Raw genomic sequence first — 13,659 nt, forward strand, 5'->3', positions numbered from 1 at the left:
ATTTGTTAGCGGACACCATGTTGCATTTAGAGAGCCGCTGTGTGCCCAAATATTGGAGCTCCCCCACAAGTGACCCCATTTTGGAAACTAGACCACCCAAGGCACCTATCTAGATGCATAGTGAGCACTTGGAACCCTCAGGTGCTTCACAAATTGATTCATACAAATGAAAAAGTGTTTTTTTTTTCACTTTTTCATTGTTACGAATCAATTTGTGAAGCACCTGGGGGTTCCAAGTGCTCACTATGCATCTAGATAGGTGCCTTGGGGGGTCTAGTTTCCAAAATGGGGTCACTTGTGGGGGAGCTCCAATGTTTGGGCACACAGGGACTCTCTAAATGCAACATGGTGTCCTCTAACAAATTTAACTGAAAATCGGCTCAAATTGTTAGCGACACCATGTTGCGTTTGGAGAGCCGCTGTGTGCCCAAACATTGGAGCTCCCCCACAAGTGACCCCATTTTGGAAACTAGACCCCCCAAGGCACCTATCTAGATGCATTGTGAGCACTTGGAACACTCAGGTGCTTCACAAATTGATTCATAAAAATGAAAAAGTGTTTTTTTTTTTCACTTTTTCATTGTTACGAATCAATTTGTGAAGCACCTGGGGGTTCCAAGTGCTCACTATGCATCTAGAAAGGTGCCTTGGGGGGTCTAGTTTCCAAAATGGGGTCACTTGTGGGGGAGCTCCAAAGTTTGGGCACACATGGGCTCTCCAAACACAACATGGCGTCCGCTAATTATTCAAGCAAATTTTACAATCAAAAAATCAAATAGCGCTCCTTCCCTTCCGAGCCCTGCCGTGCGCCCAAACAGTATTTTTTCCCCAAATGTTGGGTATCTGCGTGCCCAGGGGAAATTGCACAACAAATTTTGGGGTCCATTTTTTCTTGTTACCCCTGTGAAAATAAAAAAAATTGGGTCTAAATTAACATTTTTGTGAAAAAAGTTAAATGTTCATTTTTTTCTTCCACATTCAAAAAATTCCTGTGAAGCACCTGAAGGGTTAATAAAGTTCTTGAATGTGGTTTTGAGCACCTTGAGGGGTGCAGTTTTTAGAATGGTGTCACTTTTGGGTATTTTCTGTCATAAAGACCTCTCAAAGTGACTTCAAATGTGATGTGGTCCCTAAAAAAATGGTTTTGTAAATTTTGTTGGAAAAATGAGAAATCGCTGGTCAACTTTTAACCCTTATAGCTCCCTAACAAAAAAAAATTTTGGTTCCAAAATTGTGCTGATGTAAAGTAGACATGTGGGAAATGTTATTTATTAACTCTTTTGTGTGACATATCGCTCTGATTTCAGGGCTTAAAAATTCAAATTTTGAAAATTGCAAAATTTTCAAAATTTTCGCCAAATTTCCGTTTTTTTCACAAATAAACGCAAGTGATATCGAAGAAATTTTTCCACAATCATGAAGTACAATATGTCACGAAAAAACAATCTCAGAATCAGGGGGATCCGTTGAAGCATTCCAAAGGTATTACCTCATAAAGTGACAGTGGTCAGAATTGTAAAAATTGGCCCGGTCATTAACGTGCAAACCACCCGCGGGGCTTAAGGGGTTAAAAATGCTTTGGAACTCTTCCATTGTTCTCGGAATTCCGCTGAAGTTTAAAAATGCTTCGGAACTCTTCCATTGTTCTCAGAATTCTGCTGACGTTTAGAAATGCTTCGGAACTCTTCCATTGTTCTCGGAATTCTGCTGACGTTTAAAAATGCTTCGGAACTCTTCCATTGTTCTCGGAATTCCGCTGACGTTTAAAAATGCTTCACAACTCTTCCATTGTTCTCGGAATTCCGCTGACTTTTAAAAATACTTCGGAACGCTTCCATTGTTCTCCAAAATCCGCTGAAGTTTAAAAATGCTTCGGAACCCTTCCATTGTTCTCGGAATTCTGCTGAAGTTTAAAAATGCTTCGGAACTCTTCCATTGTTCTCAGAATTCCGCTGACGTTTAAAAATGCTTCGGAAATCTTCCATTGTTTTCAAAATTCCGCTGACGCTTAAAAATGCTTCAGAACTCTTCCATTGTTCTCGGAATTCCGCTGACGTTTAAAAATGCTTCGGAACTCTTCCATTGTTCTCGGAATTCCGCTGACATTTAAAAATGCTTCGGAACTCTTCCATTGTTCTTGGAATTCTGCTGAAGTTTTAAAATGCTTCGGAACTCTTCCATTGTTCTCAGAATTCTGCTGAAGTTTAAAAATGCTTCGGAACTCTTCCATTGTTCTCGGAATTCCGCTGACATATAAAAATGCTTCGGAAATCTTGCATTGTTCTCGGCATTCCGCTGATGTTTAAAAATGCTTTAGAACTCTTCCATTGTTCTCTCAATTCCGCTGACGTTTAAAAATGCTTCAGAACTCTTCCATTGTTCTTGGAATTCCGCTGACGTTTAAAAATGCTTTGGAACTCTTCCATTGTTCTTGGAATTCCGCTGAAGTTTAAAAATGCTTCGGAACTCTTCCATTGTTCTCGGAATTCCGTTGAAGTTTAAAAATGCTTCGAAACTCTTCCATTGTTCTCGGAATTCTGCTGAAGTTTAAAAATGCTTCGGAACTCTTCCACTGTTCTCAGAATTCCGCTGACGTTTAAAAATGCTTCGGTACTCTTCCATTGTTCTCGGAAATCCGCTGACATATAAAAATGCTTCGGAAATCTTGCATTGTTCTCGGCATTCCGCTGACGTTTAAAAATGCTTCGGAACTCTTCAATTGTTCTCGGAATTCTGCTGAACTTTTAAAATGCTTTGGAACTCTTCCATTGCTCTCGGAATTCCGCTGAAGTTTAAAAATGCTTAAAATCTCTTCCATTGTTCTCGTAATTCTGCTCATGTTTAAAAATGCTTCGGAACTCTTCCATTGTTCTTGGAATTCCGCTGAAGTTTAAAAATGCTTCGGAACTCTTCCATTGTACTAGGAATTCTGCTGAAGTCTAAAAATTCATGTGAACTCTTCCATTATTCTCGGAATTCGTGTGAATTTTAAAAATGCTTCGGAACTCTTCTATTGTTCTCGGAATTCCGCTGAAGTTTAAAAATGCTTAAAATCTCGTACATTGTTCTCGGAATTCTGCTGAAGTTTAAAAATGCTTCGGAAATCTTCCATTGTTTTCAAAATTCCGCTGACGTTTAAAAATGCTTCAGAACTTTTCCATTGTTCTCAGAATTCTGCTGACGTTTAAAAATGCTTCGGAACTCTTCCATTGTTCTCGGAATTCCGCTGACGTTTAAAAATGCTTCACAACTCTTCCATTGTTCTCGGAATTCCGCTGACTTTTAAAAATGCTTCGGAACCCTTCCATTGTTCTCGGAATTCCGCAAAAGTTTATAAATGCTTCAGAACTCTTCCATTGTTCTCGGAATTCCACTGTCGTTTAAAAATGCTTTGGAACTCTTCCATTGTTCTCAGAATTCCGCTGACGTTTAAAAATGCTTTGGTACTCTTCCATTGTTCTCGGAATTCCGATGACATATAAAAATTCTTCGGAAATCTTGCATTGTTCTCGGCATTCCGCTGACGTTTAAAAATGCTTCGGAACTCTTCAATTGTTCTCGGAATTCTGCTGAATTTTTAAAATGCTTTGGAACTCTTCCATTGCTCTCGGAATTCGGGTGAAGTTTAAAAATGCTTCGGAACTCTTCTATTGTTCTCGGAATTCCGCTGAAGTTTAAAAATGCTTAAAATCTCTTCCATTGTTCTCGTAATTCTGCTCATGTTTAAAAATGCTTCGGAACTCTTCCATTGTTCTCGTAATTCTGTTGAAGTTTAAAAATGCTTCGGAACTCTTCCATTGTTCTCGGAATTCCGATGACGTTTTAAAATGCTTCAGTACTCTTCCATTGTTCTCAGAATTCCGCTGACGTTTAAAAATGCTTCGGAAATCTTCCATTGTTTTCAAAATTCCAAGACGTTTAAAAATGATTCAGAACTCTTCCATTGTTCTCGGAATTCCGCTGACGTTTAATAATGCTTCGCAACTCTTTCATTGTTCTCGGAATTCCGCTGAAGTTTAAAAATGCTTCGGAACTCTTCCATTGTTCTCGGAATTCTGCTGAAGTTTAAAAATGCTTCGGAACTCTTCCATTGTTCTCAGAATTCCGCTGACGTTTAAAAATGCTTTGGTACTCTTCCATTGTTCTCGGAATTCCGCTGACATATAAAAATGCTTCGGAAATCTTGCATTGTTCTCGGCATTCCGCTGATGTTTAAAAATGCTTCGGAACTCTTCAATTGTTCTCAGAATTCTGCTGAATTTTTAAAATGCTTTGGAACTCTTCCATTGCTCTCGGAATTCGGGTGAAGTTTAAAAATGCTTCGGAACTCTTCTATTGTTCTCGGAATTCTGCTCATGTTTAAAAATGCTTCGGAACTCTTCCATTGTTCTCGTAATTCTGCTGAAGTTTAAAAATGCTTCGGAACTCTTCCATTGCTCTCGGAATTCCGATGACGTTTTAAAATGCTTCAGTACTCTTCCATTGTTCTCGGAATTACGCTGACGTTTAAAAATGCTTCGGAACTCTTCCATTGTTCTCGGAATTCCGCTGAAGTTTAAAAATGCTTCGGACCTCTTCCATTGTTCTAGGAATTCTGCTGAAGTCTAAAAAATCATCTGAACTCTTCCATTGTTCTCGGAATTCGTGTCAATTTTAAAAATGCTTCAGAACTCTTCTATTGTTCTCGGAATTCCGCTGAAGTTTAAAAATGCTTAAAATCTCTTCCATTGTTCTCGGAATTCCGCTGACGTTTAAAAATGCTTCACAACTCTTCCATTGTTCTCGGAATTCCGCTGACTTTTAAAAATGCTTCGGAACTCTTCCGTTGTTCTCCAAATTCCGCTGAAGTTTAAAAAAGCTTCGGAACCCTTCCATTGTTCTCGGAATTCTGTTGAAGTTTAAAAATGCTTCGGAACTCTTCCATTGTTCTGGGAATTCTGCTGAAGTTTAAAAATGCTTCAGAACTCTTCCATTGTTCTCGGAATTCCGCTGACCTTTAATAATGCTTCGCAACTCTTTCATTGTTCTCGGAATTCCGCTGACGTTTAAAAATGCTTCGGAACTCTTCCATTGTTCTCGGAATAAGGTTGAAGTTTAAAAATGCTTCGAAACTCTTCCATTGTTCTCGGAATTCTGCTGAAGTTTAAAAATGCTTCAGAACTCTTCCATTGCTCTCGGAATTCCGCTGACGTTTAAAAATGCTTCGGAAATCTTCCATTGTTTTCAAAATTCCGCTGACGCTTAAAAATGCTTCAGAACTCTTCCATTGTTCTCGGAATTCCGCTGACGTTTAAAAATGCTTCGGAACTCTTCCATTGTTCTCGGAATTCCCCTGACGTTTAAAAATGCTTCGGAACTCTTCCATTGTTCTCAGAATTCTGCTGACGTTTAGAAATGCTTCGGAACTCTTCCATTGTTCTCGGAATTCTGCTGACGTTTAAAAATGCTTCGGAACTCTTCCATTGTTCTCGGAATTCCGCTGACGTTTAAAAATGCTTTGGAACTCTTCCATTGTTCTCGGAATTCCGCTGAAGTTTAAAAATGCTTCGGAACTCTTCCATTGTTCTCAGAATTCTGCTGACGTTTAGAAATGCTTCGGAACTCTTCCATTGTTCTCGGAATTCTGCTGACGTTTAAAAATGCTTCGGAACTCTTCCATTGTTCTCGGAATTCCGCTGACGTTTAAAAATGCTTCACAACTCTTCCATTGTTCTCGGAATTCCGCTGACTTTTAAAAATACTTCGGAACGCTTCCATTGTTCTCCAAAATCCGCTGAAGTTTAAAAATGCTTCGGAACCCTTCCATTGTTCTCGGAATTCTGCTGAAGTTTAAAAATGCTTCGGAACTCTTCCATTGTTCTCAGAATTCCGCTGACGTTTAAAAATGCTTCGGAAATCTTCCATTGTTTTCAAAATTCCGCTGACGCTTAAAAATGCTTCAGAACTCTTCCATTGTTCTCGGAATTCCGCTGACGTTTAAAAATGCTTCGGAACTCTTCCATTGTTCTCGGAATTCCGCTGACGTTTAAAAATGCTTCGGAACTCTTCCATTGTTCTTGGAATTCTGCTGAAGTTTTAAAATGCTTCGGAACTCTTCCATTGTTCTCAGAATTCTGCTGAAGTTTAAAAATGCTTCGGAACTCTTCCATTGTTCTCGGAATTCCGCTGACATATAAAAATGCTTCGGAAATCTTGCATTGTTCTCGGCATTCCGCTGATGTTTAAAAATGCTTTAGAACTCTTCCATTGTTCTCTCAATTCCGCTGACGTTTAAAAATGCTTTGGAACTCTTCCATTGTTCTTGGAATTCCGCTGAAGTTTAAAAATGCTTCGGAACTCTTCCATTGTTCTCAGAATTCCGCTGACGTTTAAAAATGCTTCGTAAATCTTCCATTGTTTTCAAAATTCCGCTGACGTTTAAAAATGCTTCAGAACTCTTCCATTGTTCTCGGAATTCCGCTGACGTCTAATAATGCTTCGCAACTTTTTCATTGTTCTCGGAATTCCGCTGACGTTTAAAAATGCTTCGGAACTCTTCCATTGTTCTCGGAATTCCGTTGAAGTTTAAAAATGCTTCGAAACTCTTCCATTGTTCTCGGAATTCTGCTGAAGTTTAAAAATGCTTCGGAACTCTTCCACTGTTCTCAGAATTCCGCTGACGTTTAAAAATGCTTCGGTACTCTTCCATTGTTCTCGGAAATCCGCTGACATATAAAAATGCTTCGGAAATCTTGCATTGTTCTCGGCATTCCGCTGACGTTTAAAAATGCTTCGGAACTCTTCAATTGTTCTCGGAATTCTGCTGAACTTTTAAAATGCTTTGGAACTCTTCCATTGCTCTCGGAATTCCGCTGAAGTTTAAAAATGCTTAAAATCTCTTCCATTGTTCTCGTAATTCTGCTCATGTTTAAAAATGCTTCGGAACTCTTCCATTGTTCTTGGAATTCCGCTGAAGTTTAAAAATGCTTCGGAACTCTTCCATTGTACTAGGAATTCTGCTGAAGTCTAAAAATTCATGTGAACTCTTCCATTATTCTCGGAATTCGTGTGAATTTTAAAAATGCTTCGGAACTCTTCTATTGTTCTCGGAATTCCGCTGAAGTTTAAAAATGCTTAAAATCTCGTACATTGTTCTCGGAATTCTGCTGAAGTTTAAAAATGCTTCAGAACTTTTCCATTGTTCTCAGAATTCTGCTGACGTTTAAAAATGCTTCGGAACTCTTCCATTGTTCTCGGAATTCCGCTGACGTTTAAAAATGCTTCACAACTCTTCCATTGTTCTCGGAATTCCGCTGACTTTTAAAAATGCTTCGGAACCCTTCCATTGTTCTCGGAATTCCGCAAAAGTTTATAAATGCTTCAGAACTCTTCCATTGTTCTCGGAATTCCACTGTCGTTTAAAAATGCTTTGGAACTCTTCCATTGTTCTCAGAATTCCCCTGACGTTTAAAAATGCTTTGGTACTCTTCCATTGTTCTCGGAATTCCGCTGACATATAAAAATTCTTCGGAAATCTTGCATTGTTCTCGGCATTCCGCTGACGTTTAAAAATGCTTCGGAACTCTTCAATTGTTCTCGGAATTCTGCTGAATTTTTAAAATGCTTTGGAACTCTTCCATTGCTCTCGGAATTCGGGTGAAGTTTAAAAATGCTTCGGAACTCTTCTATTGTTCTCGGAATTCCGCTGAAGTTTAAAAATGCTTAAAATCTCTTCCATTGTTCTCGTAATTCTGCTCATGTTTAAAAATGCTTCGGAACTCTTCCATTGTTCTCGTAATTCTGCTGAAGTTTAAAAATGCTTCGGAACTCTTCCATTGTTCTCGGAATTCCGATGACGTTTTAAAATGCTTCAGTACTCTTCCATTGTTCTCAGAATTCCGCTGACATTTAAAAATGCTTCGGAAATCTTCCATTGTTTTCAAAATTCCAAGACGTTTAAAAATGATTCAGAACTCTTCCATTGTTCTCGGAATTCCGCTGACGTTTAATAATGCTTCGCAACTCTTTCATTGTTCTCGGAATTCCGCTGAAGTTTAAAAATGCTTCGGAACTCTTCCATTGTTCTCGGAATTCTGCTGAAGTTTAAAAATGCTTCGGAACTCTTCCATTGTTCTCAGAATTCCGCTGACGTTTAAAAATGCTTTGGTACTCTTCCATTGTTCTCGGAATTCCGCTGACATATAAAAATGCTTCGGAAATCTTGCATTGTTCTCGGCATTCCGCTGACGTTTAAAAATGCTTCGGAACTCTTCAATTGTTCTCAGAATTCTGCTGAATTTTTAAAATGCTTTGGAACTCTTCCATTGCTCTCGGAATTCGGGTGAAGTTTAAAAATGCTTCGGAACTCTTCTATTGTTCTCGGAATTCCGCTGAAGTTTAAAAATGCTTAAAATCTCTTCCATTGTTCTCGTAATTCTGCTCATGTTTAAAAATGCTTCGGAACTCTTCCATTGTTCTCGTAATTCTGCTGAAGTTTAAAAATGCTTCGGAACTCTTCCATTGCTCTCGGAATTCCGATGACGTTTTAAAATGCTTCAGTACTCTTCCATTGTTCTCGGAATTACGCTGACGTTTAAAAATGCTTCGGAACTCTTCCATTGTTCTCGGAATTCCGCTGAAGTTTAAAAATGCTTCGGACCTCTTCCATTGTTCTAGGAATTCTGCTGAAGTCTAAAAAATCATCTGAACTCTTCCATTGTTCTCGGAATTCGTGTCAATTTTAAAAATGCTTCAGAACTCTTCTATTGTTCTCGGAATTCCGCTGAAGTTTAAAAATGCTTAAAATCTCTTCCATTGTTCTCGGAATTCCGCTGACGTTTAAAAATGCTTCACAACTCTTCCATTGTTCTCGGAATTCCGCTGACTTTTAAAAATGCTTCGGAACTCTTCCGTTGTTCTCCAAATTCCGCTGAAGTTTAAAAAAGCTTCGGAACCCTTCCATTGTTCTCGGAATTCTGTTGAAGTTTAAAAATGCTTCGGAACTCTTCCATTGTTCTCAGAATTCCGATGATGATTAAAAATGCTTCGGAAATCTTCCATTGTTTTCAAAATTCCGCTGACGCGTAAAAATGCTTCAGAACTCTTCCATTGCTCTCGGAATTACGCTGACGTTTAATAATGCTTTGCAACTCTTTCATTGTTCTCGGAATTCCGCTGACGTTTAAAAATGCTTCGGAACTCTTCCATTGTTCTCGGAATTCCGTTGAAGTTTAAAAATGCTTCGAAACTCTTCCATTGTTCTGGGAATTCTGCTGAAGTTTAAAAATGCTTCAGAACTCTTCCATTGTTCTCGGAATTCCGCTGACCTTTAATAATGCTTCGCAACTCTTTCATTGTTCTCGGAATTCCGCTGACGTTTAAAAATGCTTCGGAACTCTTCCATTGTTCTCGGAATAAGGTTGAAGTTTAAAAATGCTTCGAAACTCTTCCATTGTTCTCGGAATTCTGCTGAAGTTTAAAAATGCTTCAGAACTCTTCCATTGCTCTCGGAATTCCGCTGACGTTTAAAAATGCTTCGGAAATCTTCCATTGTTTTCAAAATTCCGCTGACGCTTAAAAATGCTTCAGAACTCTTCCATTGTTCTCGGAATTCCGCTGACGTTTAAAAATGCTTCGGAACTCTTCCATTGTTCTCGGAATTCCGCTGACGTTTAAAAATGCTTCGGAACTCTTCCATTGTTCTTGGAATTCTGCTGAAGTTTTAAAATGCTTCGGAACTCTTCCATTGTTCTCAGAATTCTGCTGAAGTTTAAAAATGCTTCGGAACTCTTCCATTGTTCTCGGAATTCCGCTGACATATAAAAATGCTTCGGAAATCTTGCATTGTTCTCGGCATTCCGCTGATGTTTAAAAATGCTTTAGAACTCTTCCATTGTTCTCGCAATTCCGCTGACGTTTAAAAATGCTTCAGAACTCTTCCATTGTTCTCGGAATTCCGCTGACGTTTAAAAATGCTTTGGAACTCTTCCATTGTTCTTGGAATTCCGCTGAAGTTTAAAAATGCTTCGGAACTCTTCCATTGTTCTCAGAATTCCGCTGACGTTTAAAAATGCTTCGTAAATCTTCCATTGTTTTCAAAATTCCGCTGACGTTTAAAAATGCTTCAGAACTCTTCCATTGTTCTCGGAATTCCGCTGACATCTAATAATGCTTCGCAACTCTTTCATTGTTCTCGGAATTCCGCTGACGTTTAAAAATGCTTCGGAACTCTTCCATTGTTCTCGGAATTCCGTTGAAGTTTAAAAATGCTTCGAAACTCTTCCATTGTTCTCGGAATTCTGCTGAAGTTTAAAAATGCTTCGGAACTCTTCCATTGTTCTCAGAATTCCGCTGACGTTTAAAAATGCTTCGGTACTCTTCCATTGTTCTCGGAAATCCGCTGACATATAAAAATGCTTCGGAAATCTTGCATTGTTCTCGGCATTCCGCTGACGTTTAAAAATGCTTCGGAACTCTTCAATTGTTCTCGGAATTCTGCTGAACTTTTAAAATGCTTTGGAACTCTTCCATTGCTCTCGGAATTCCGCTGAAGTTTAAAAATGCTTAAAATCTCTTCCATTGTTCTCGTAATTCTGCTCATGTTTAAAAATGCTTCGGAACTCTTCCATTGTACTAGGAATTCTGCTGAAGTCTAAAAATTCATGTGAACTCTTCCATTATTCTCGGAATTCGTGTGAATTTTAAAAATGCTTCGGAACTCTTCTATTGTTCTCGGAATTCCGCTGAAGTTTAAAAATGCTTAAAATCTCGTACATTGTTCTCGGAATTCTGCTGAAGTTTAAAAATGCTTCAGAACTCTTCCATTGTTCTCAGAATTCCGCTGACGTTTAAAAATGCTTCGGAAATCTTCCATTGTTTTCAAAATTCCGCTGACGTTTAAAAATGCTTCAGAACTTTTCCATTGTTCTCAGAATTCTGCTGACGTTTAAAAATGCTTCGGAACTCTTCCATTGTTCTCGGAATTCCGCTGACGTTTAAAAATGCTTCACAACTCTTCCATTGTTCTCGGAATTCCGCTGAGTTTTAAAAATGCTTCGGAACCCTTCCATTGTTCTCGGAATTCCGCAAAAGTTTATAAATGCTTAAGAACTCTTCCATTGTTCTCGGAATTCCGCTGTCGTTTAAAAATGCTTTGGAACTCTTCCATTGCTCTCAGAATTCCGCTGACGTTTAAAAATGCTTCGGTACTCTTCCATTGTTCTCGGAAATCCGCTGACATATAAAAATGCTTCGGAAATCTTGCATTGTTCTCGGCATTCCGCTGACGTTTAAAAATGCTTCGGAACTCTTCAATTGTTCTCGGAATTCTGCTGAACTTTTAAAATGCTTTGGAACTCTTCCATTGCTCTCGGAATTCCGCTGAAGTTTAAAAATGCTTAAAATCTCTTCCATTGTTCTCGTAATTCTGCTCATGTTTAAAAATGCTTCGGAACACTTCCATTGTTCTTGGAATTCCGCTGAAGTTTAAAAATGCTTCGGAACTCTTCCATTGTACTAGGAATTCTGCTGAAGTCTAAAAATTCATGTGAACTCTTCCATTATTCTCGGAATTCGTGTGAATTTTAAAAATGCTTCGGAACTCTTCTATTGTTCTCGGAATTCCGCTGAAGTTTAAAAATGCTTAAAATCTCGTACATTGTTCTCGGAATTCTGCTGAAGTTTAAAAATGCTTCGGAAATCTTCCATTGTTTTCAAAATTCCGCTGCCGTTTAAAAATGCTTCAGAACTTTTCCATTGTTCTCAGAATTCTGCTGACGTTTAAAAATGCTTCGGAACTCTTCCATTGTTCTCGGAATTCCGCTGACGTTTAAAAATGCTTCACAACTCTTCCATTGTTCTCGGAATTCCGCTGACTTTTAAAAATGCTTCGGAACCCTTCCATTGTTTTCAAAATTCCAAGACGTTTAAAAATGATTCAGAACTCTTCCATTGTTCTCGGAATTCTGCTGAATTTTTAAAATGCTTTGGAACTCTTCCATTGCTCTCGGAATTCGGGTGAAGTTTAAAAATGCTTCGGAACTCTTCTATTGTTCTCGGAATTCCGCTGAAGTTTAAAAATGCTTAAAATCTCTTCCATTGTTCTCGTAATTCTGCTCATGTTTAAAAATGCTTCGGAACTCTTCCATTGTTCTCGTAATTCTGCTGAAGTTTAAAAATGCTTCGGAACTCTTCCATTGTTCTCGGAATTCCGATGACGTTTTAAAATGCTTCAGTACTCTTCCATTGTTCTCAGAATTCCGCTGACGTTTAAAAATGCTTCGGAAATCTTCCATTGTTTTCAAAATTCCAAGACGTTTAAAAATGATTCAGAACTCTTCCATTGTTCTCGGAATTCCGCTGACGTTTAATAATGCTTCGCAACTCTTTCATTGTTCTCGGAATTCCGCTGAAGTTTAAAAATGCTTCGGAACTCTTCCATTGTTCTCGGAATTCTGCTGAAGTTTAAAAATGCTTCGGAACTCTTCCATTCTTCTCAGAATTCCGCTGACGTTTAAAAATGCTTTGGTACTCTTCCATTGTTCTCGGAATTCCGCTGACATATAAAAATGCTTCGGAAATCTTGCATTGTTCTCGGCATTCCGCTGACGTTTAAAAATGCTTCGGAACTCTTCAATTGTTCTCGGAATTCTGCTGAATTTTTAAAATGCTTTGGAACTCTTCCATTGCTCTCGGAATTCGGGTGAAGTTTAAAAATGCTTCGGAACTCTTCTATTGTTCTCGGAATTCCGCTGAAGTTTAAAAATGCTTAAAATCTCTTCCATTGTTCTTGTAATTCTGCTCATGTTTAAAAATGCTTCGGAACTCTTCCATTGTTCTCGTAATTCTGCTGAAGTTTAAAAATGCTTCGGAACTCTTCCATTGCTCTCGGAATTCCGATGACGTTTTAAAATGCTTCAGTACTCTTCCATTGTTCTCGGAATTACGCTGACGTTTAAAAATGCTTCGGAACTCTTCCATTGTTCTCGGAATTCCGCTGAAGTTTAAATATGCTTCGGACCTCTTCCATTGTTCTAGGAATTCTGCTGAAGTCTAAAAAATCATCTGAACTCTTCCATTGTTCTCGGAAATCGTGTCAATTTTAAAAATGCTTCAGAACTCTTCTATTGTTCTCGGAATTCCGCTGAAGTTTAAAAATGCTTAAAATCTCTTCCATTGTTCTCGGAATTCCGCTGACGTTTAAAAATGCTTCACAACTCTTCCATTGTTCTCGGAATTCCGCTGACTTTTAAAAATGCTTCGGAACTCTTCCGTTGTTCTCCAAATTCCGCTGAAGTTTAAAAAAGCTTCGGAACCCTTCCATTGTTCTCGGAATTCTGTTGAAGTTTAAAAATGCTTCGGAACTCTTCCATTGTTCTCAGAATTCCGATGATGATTAAAAATGCTTCGGAAATCTTCCATTGTTTTCAAAATTCCGCTGACGCGTAAAAATGCTTCAGAACTCTTCCATTGTTCTCGGAATTACGCTGACGTTTAATAATGCTTTGCAACTCTTTCATTGTTCTCGGAATTCCGCTGACGTTTAAAAATGCTTCGGAACTCTTCCATTGTTCTCGGAATTCCGTTGAAGTTTAAAAATGCTTCGAAACTCTTCCATTGTTCTCAGAATTCCGATGATGATTAAAAATGCTTCGGAAATCTTCCATTGTTTTCAAAATTCCG

The sequence above is a fragment of the Phyllobates terribilis genome, unplaced genomic scaffold (genome assembly GCF_046119375.1).
Source record: "Phyllobates terribilis strain yellow unplaced genomic scaffold, ASM4611937v1 Scaffold_28__1_contigs__length_16237799, whole genome shotgun sequence".
Taxonomy (NCBI): Eukaryota; Metazoa; Chordata; class Amphibia; order Anura; family Dendrobatidae; genus Phyllobates; species Phyllobates terribilis.